Genomic DNA, 7188 nt, shown 5'->3' with positions numbered 1-7188 from the left:
GAGAATATATTTAAGGTGGTTATTAGAAAAATTTCAGATCTTCGTTTTACTTTATACAACATGAAATACAGGAGTGTAGCTTATAAGAAGTATTCAATTACTCATAATGCTGACAAGAGTCCCTCGGTATATGTAGGGAATTGGTTCCAGAACCCCTGCATATACCAAAGCCCTCACATACTCAGGTCCCACAGTTGGCTCCTATGGATTCATAGGAAAAGTTGGCCTTCCCTATGCTCAGGTTTCACATTCCACGAATACTGTAATTTTGACCCATGTTTGGCTAAAAAAAACAAATCCACATAAAAGTGGATCCTCCCAGTTCAAGCCCACATTCATCAAGGGTCAACTGTACTTCTAATTATGAATCTTGAGACTCCTGGTGAGGATGGCGTTGAAAAGTCATGCTTTGATTCAGAGGAGCTGCAATAATGTAGTAAAGATAAAAGGTATATTAAAAAAGAAAACAAATTAACAAAAAAGAAAGAAGATTAACATCTCTGTGCACCACATATGGAACACAAATGCAAAGCAGGGATTGGGCCTGAAGCCCTAGGTCCACTTGGCACGTGTCCAGCAGAAGATAGTGGTAGTGGGAGGCCTAGATTCTGCCCAGTGAAAAGCATCCAGGTGATACATGCCAGCTGGGGCATTAGAGCTACTGCCAGCTTGGGGTAGCTGCAGAAGCACGAATCTTGGTACGAAACATTGCCTGGGACTTTAACATACAGACACCGCATGTAAAGCCATCTAAGGCTAGGACACAGACTCATCTCAGGTCTCCCGAATGACTTAACCTCTTATTCCTGTTCATGCTCTGGGATCTCTCGAATATGATACTCCCAAATCACCTTAGTACTGGAGCCTAGGATAGTCAAAGAACCCTTTTCTGGTTTAGTGCCCCTGTCATGGCAATGAGGGAGTAAAAATGAAACCTACAGGCAAAATGCTATGGACTGAATTGTGTCAAACTCCCCCACCCCCAAATTCATACATTATAGCCCTAAGCCTCAATGTGGTAGTATTTGGAGACGGATCTTTTGGAAGATAATCAGGGTTACATGAGGTCACGAAAATGGGACTCTCATGATGTGATTAGTGACTTTATAAGGAAAAGAAGAAGAGAGAGAGTGAGAGCGAACTGCTATGTGAGGACACAGCAAGAAGACAGGAAGAACATTGTCTGCAAACCCAGAAGAGGGTCCTGACCAGAAACTGAATCTGCTGGCATCTTGATCTTGGACTTCCAAGCCCCAGAACTGTAAGAAATAAGTGTCTGTTGTTTAAAGACCTGGCCTATAATATTTTGTTATAGCAGCCTAACCAGACTAATATACAAGGGAAAGCACAGAGAAAGGTAGAGAGATTAAGAATCAAAAATATTCAAAATGAAATGAGCTCACAAATATTCTAGAACATCTGGGATATTTAAAGTTATACAAATAATGACATCTGGAAAAAGTGATAAAAAGTGGTTTCAGCTTGGTATAATATCAATCAGGGTAGGACATTCAGAGAGTGCTTCCAACGTGTAAGTTCTCTCTCCCTCTGTGGATCAGAATAGATTTCTAAGAAAGGGGAAAACAAAAATTATAAACCCAATTTTCACACACCTGTCCAAAAATAAAAGGGGTGGTGACAAGCAGGATGATTCCTTGAAGATTATTCCATAAACTCAACCTATTTTGAAGAAATGGTTGAAGGTTTTTTTTTGTTTTTTTGTTTTGTTTTTTTTTTTAAAAGTAGCTTAAAACAACACAAATTCACTTTCTCATAGAATCTGTTCTTAGGATCTCAAAGACCAAAATCAATGTATAAATTAGCTGTATTCTAGGGGAAGAATCCATTTAATACTTTAAGCTCATTCAGATTATTGGTAGAATTCTGTTTCTTGTGTTTGCAGGGCTGAAATCCCTTCCGAGGCTTGGAATCTCTGACTTCCTCTTATGCTGCATGTCTCTGCCTTCATTCAGACAATTTATTTTTTGCTTTTAAAGGGCTGATGTGATTAATATCGGGCACACAGATAATTTAGGATAACCTCCCCGTTTTAAAGTTTGTAAAGTTAACATCTGAAAATCCCTTTTGCCATGTAACATATTCACAGGTTTGGGAGATTAAGGTGTGGACATGTTTGGGGGTCATTCTCCCTAACCTACCATAGTTCATCCACTGGCCCCCAAAGATTCACAGCCTTTCCAAATGGAAAATACATTTACCACCATCTCAAGGTTCAAAAGTCTCATCCTGTTATAGAATAAGCTCAAAAGTCTTCAATCTTATGATCTAAATCTTCTAAATCAGGTGCAGATGAGACTTGGGGTATAATCCATCAAATACACCTCTGGAGCACATTCCTATCCATGAAACTATAGGAACAAGTTATCTGTCCTAACATACAATGATAGGAGAGGCATAAGGTCATCATTTATAGATATTCTGATACGAACAGAAAGAGGGAAAAGTTTTAGATGAAAAAAAAAAAAAAAGATCCCAGATGTAATTCTGGGAGAAAAGTACCAGAACCTACCAGAGAGTCCACAGGAAGAAGTTACAGAGCAGAACAAAAAGGAGCAGGATTTTGGCAGAGATCAAGCCCCAAGCAATTTGGAGCCCAGTGGAAATGGTAAGTGGAAGTGTTTGTTTTTATTCTAGAACCCAGACCCCTATCAAAGTATCCACAAGCAAAGCCAAAGATCCTTACCCAACATATGATACAGGTACACCCTTAAGATTGAGGGGGGAGAAAATTTTCCCATCTAAACAAAAAATACTTCTCCAGATGAGAAGGAATCAAGGCAAGAACTCTGGAAGTATGAAAAATCAGAGTGAAAGGAGCCCCCAAAGAAGCACACCAGCTCTCTAGCAATGGATCCCAACCAAAATGAAAATGCAGAAATGACAGATAAGGAATTCCAAATATGGATTTCAAGGAAGCTCAATGAGATCCAAGAGAAAATGGAAAACCAACTCAAACAAAAATAATTCAGGAAATAAATGAAAAATTTACTAAAGAGATATGTTTAAATAAACAAACTTCTAGAAATGAAAAATTCACATAAGGAAATACAAAACACAGTGGAAAGTTAATAGAACAAGCAGAAGAAAGAATTTCAAAGCTTAAGACAACTCTTTTGCATTAACCCAGTCAAAAATAAAACAAAGAATCATGAGGAATGAACAATCTATGAGAAATATGGCATCATGTAAAATTATCATGTAAGAATGATGTAAGAATCTTGGACATCCCTGAGGGTGAAGAAAAAGCAAAAGGTCTGGAAAACCTATTTGAGGGAATAATTGAGGAAAACTTCCCTGGTCTTGCTAGAGATTTAGACATACAGATACAAGAAGCTAAATGAACTAGGAGATTCATCACAAAAAGGACATCACCATGGCATATAGTCATCAGACTGGCTAAAGTCAACATGAAGGAAGAACTCCTACAAGCCATGAAATGAAAGCATCAAGTAACTTACAAAGGAAAACTCATCAGACTAATAGACTTCTCAGCAGAAACCTTACAACCAAGAAAGGAATGGATCCTATCTTTAGTCTCCTTAAACTTAAACAGAATAACTGTCAGACAAGAATTTTGTATCTTGCAAAACTAAGTTTCACACATGGAGAAATAAAGTCTTTCCCAGACAAGCAAACACTAAATCAAGCACTATTTTCTATAGTTTGCACTATTAAATAGCTTTGTGTTTTCCAAATAAAAAGTGTTAAATATGGAGTATTTCATGTGTGCATGTATATTGTATATGTGTATGTATATATTAAGTCTTAGGGTAGGAGGATGCGTGTATGTACAATGCACCCGAAGACTTTAACTACACCTCCATATGGTGACCTGCCCATTATTCCCACGTTGAAAATCACATCTTTAAAAGCTAACAGTCTGGCAAGGAAAGCAATCTCTCACCCTCATGAAGCTGAGACAATTGCCCCTTTTTTGTGTGCACTTCTGACACAGCATTTGTTTCACTACACTGACATTGTTGGTTTCTCAAACTCTCGTTAAGCCACGTGCTCCAAAAAGGCAGAGACTGCCTTGTTGATCTCTATATCCCTTTCACTTAGCACAAACATACATTCAGAAACTGCCTAAAATACGGAGAGTCTTTTCTAGTGTTTTGATAATAATTTATTTAGCACTTACAAGATATACCAGAAAATGTGGCAGGATGTTTAAACGAGTTCTTTAACTCCAGAACTATAAAATGTGTTAGTTTTCTCATGTAAGACACATTAATGATGCTAAGGGCAGAGGGCAAAGTACTTAGTCATCCTCAGGGAGTAACAAGCAGAATCAGAATTCAAACTCAGGAGCTGTCTCACACCAAAGCCCAACTTCTTTCTACTGCACATTCTAAAACTATGATAGTTTGTTACATACTAAAAATACATGTAGGTATACAGTAGGTATAAAAAAAGTACAGCCCCATTAAGTTACAAGGCCTAGAAATACTGCCCCGTGGGGCTCTTGACTTTGCCCTCTATTTTATGCTGTAGGCTATCCACCCCATCCTCTGACTTCTAAGTGGCTTTCTGAAATACATCAAAGTCAAGATATAGATTTAATATGAGGTGCACAGATCTCAACTTCCAATTTTATAAAATCTTTTCCTGTTAAAACCAGGATGATATGTCATTCAGTGGATGCCACTGAGTGAGTTATTCTGACTATAACATTCTACTAAGTTTAATGAATTAAAGTCCCAAGTTCATGGTTATTTCCAAAAAGGCTCATGGGCAGGTTGAGTCAAGGTAAAATTTGGGGGGGGGGAATAAATATGTTAATGAATAATTATGCCAAGTACTAAATATTTTCCAAGCATTACCTCATTTAACATTAAAAACAAGACCTCTTTGAGGTAGGTATCTTTATTTAGGGATGAGGAAACAGTAATTTGTAGACTGCAGACATGCAAGGTGAGAGGTCACACAATGCAATTCTCAAAAAAGCCAAAGCAGTGAACCTCTGGGACCACCTGATGAGTGAGGGCTACTTTGTATAGCAATTAAGTATATTTTCATCGTTTTAATTTCTTTTAATTCAGACTGCTACTTTTTCTCTCCTGAATCTTTGCCTCAGCCCTCCTTACTGACCTCTGCCTCTACTGTTGCCTCTTCTCATCCATTTTCACCCAGCAGCCAAAGTCATCTTTCTAAAGCACAAATTGGATCCTCTTCTGCCTCCACTTGAAACACTTCCAGTGGCTTCTGTATCGATGATAGAAAACTTAGTGCCCTTATCTTGGCCTCACATTCTCTCCTGACCTAACTTTGCTCAAATCACATCAGTCTTCTTTCCCTCCCATACTCTTTATACTGCCTACCACGCTTATTTCTATTTTCCCTTGTCTGCCTAACTGTCTGACCCGAGGCCTTTCCTCTGCTGGAATTTCCTGGAACGCTCTCAGTACCTGTAAAACCCTCCTAATCTCCCAGGATAAGTAAGGCAACACTGCTATGTGGCCTCAGTTTTCTGTGATCAGGTTTTTTGTAGCACATTTACCACTGTATTAGGATTGCTGATTTACTAAAGTTTTGTGGGCAGGAACTGTACTTTGTTTACCCTTGTCCCTAGAATCTAATCACTAATAACTGGTCATGGACACTAAATGTCAGGAGTGAATAAATGCATCAGACCATAATTATTCTGAAATGATTAATGAATTTCCTAAAATTACATCCAAATTTTCTTCTGAAGAAAGGACCATAGTGTTTGTCAATTATTAAATGATCATTGACCCCAAAAATGAAGAACTGTGCTAGTATAATCCATCAAATTATAGATTAGGACATAAGACCAATGATGTTAAATAACTTTTGAAAGGTGAAATGAAGATGCAAAATGAGAGAAGAATCCAGATCAAATGTTATGCATTCTTATGAAGGACAAAATGTACCTGTTATAAAATGAAATTTAACATAAAACATTTCATATGTTTGGGCAGAGCCTTAAAGTGTGACTGCAATCAGAATAAAAATTGACATTCATTGTAGCAAACTGTAGATGTCTCACTTTATTGCCCATCAAGCCCTAGATGAAGACAAAGTATTATTTTAGCTGAATAAAATAAAGCATCAATGAATGGATGATAAATCAGTGATAGGATAATATCATTAGACTCAAGTAATAAAATACCAATAAGAAGTTATTTAAATGAAGAGGATGTTTATTCCTTCACATAACTAGAAGTCCAAAGGAAGCCAGTCCCAGAGTTGGCTAATTCTGCGGCAGAGCAACATTTTCAAAGGCTCAGGTAAACATCCACCTTTCTACTCTGCTGTGCTAGGAATTGGCTTTGCCATCCAACAGATGCTCTCTCTAGGTATCTAGTTCTTCACACAAACAAGTGCAAAAGCCAGTATCTTAAGAGATTGTCTACTCATCTGCCACCCCAACCACACAAAAGCCCCGGAAGACTTCTTCCCAGGATTGGGTCAACACCCTTATCAGGAAATCTGGGGAAAGGTCATTTCTAACCCTACAATAAAAGACAAAGTACATCTGTAAGGAGGAGAGTGGGAGAGAGTTTTTTGTTAGACGAAACAGCAGGATCTGCTGTAGACATCTATTGAAGTAAGAAAAAGTAGATTAAAAACCGTAAGTGAAAATTAGTAACACTGGTGTGGGACAAGCTTTCCCACCTCCTGAACTTATTTGGAGAATTAACTCTCTACTTAAGAATCCAAATTTTAGCAAAATATCACACTCAATGCAAAAAATCAGTTATTTTGTTGGTAAATTCTACATGTTTGAAATTTTGTGACAATAGTTTGAGAAATATTTGATCATGCTTTCTGAAAATACGTTAATCATGAAGATTCATTATAGATAATTACAGAAAAATGAGAAAATATGGACACAAAGTATTCAGGATTTACATTTTATAAAACATCAAAGGACAGCTCATTTTTTTCTTGTCATGTAATCTTTGAAGAACAGATGGTAGATGTGGAGACACTTTCAGAGCACTCTTCAAAGTCTGTTGCTGTCACTGGTAAGAAATCTGGTCTTATGGACTATAAAACAACATCTCCAGAGGATGTGAAAGGGGTCCTGGCCTGGGCCAGATCAGAGTTCTGTTTCCCATTTTGGTAAGTAACTAGGAAAACCACATAGTTCCTCTGCTTCTAAACATGTAGAATATTTCAGCTTCCAAATACATAAAATGA

This window comes from Propithecus coquereli, unplaced genomic scaffold, assembly GCF_000956105.1.
Source record: "Propithecus coquereli isolate 6110/MARCELLA unplaced genomic scaffold, Pcoq_1.0 Scaffold312, whole genome shotgun sequence".
Taxonomy (NCBI): Eukaryota; Metazoa; Chordata; class Mammalia; order Primates; family Indriidae; genus Propithecus; species Propithecus coquereli.
This window is presented reverse-complemented; position numbering follows the sequence as displayed.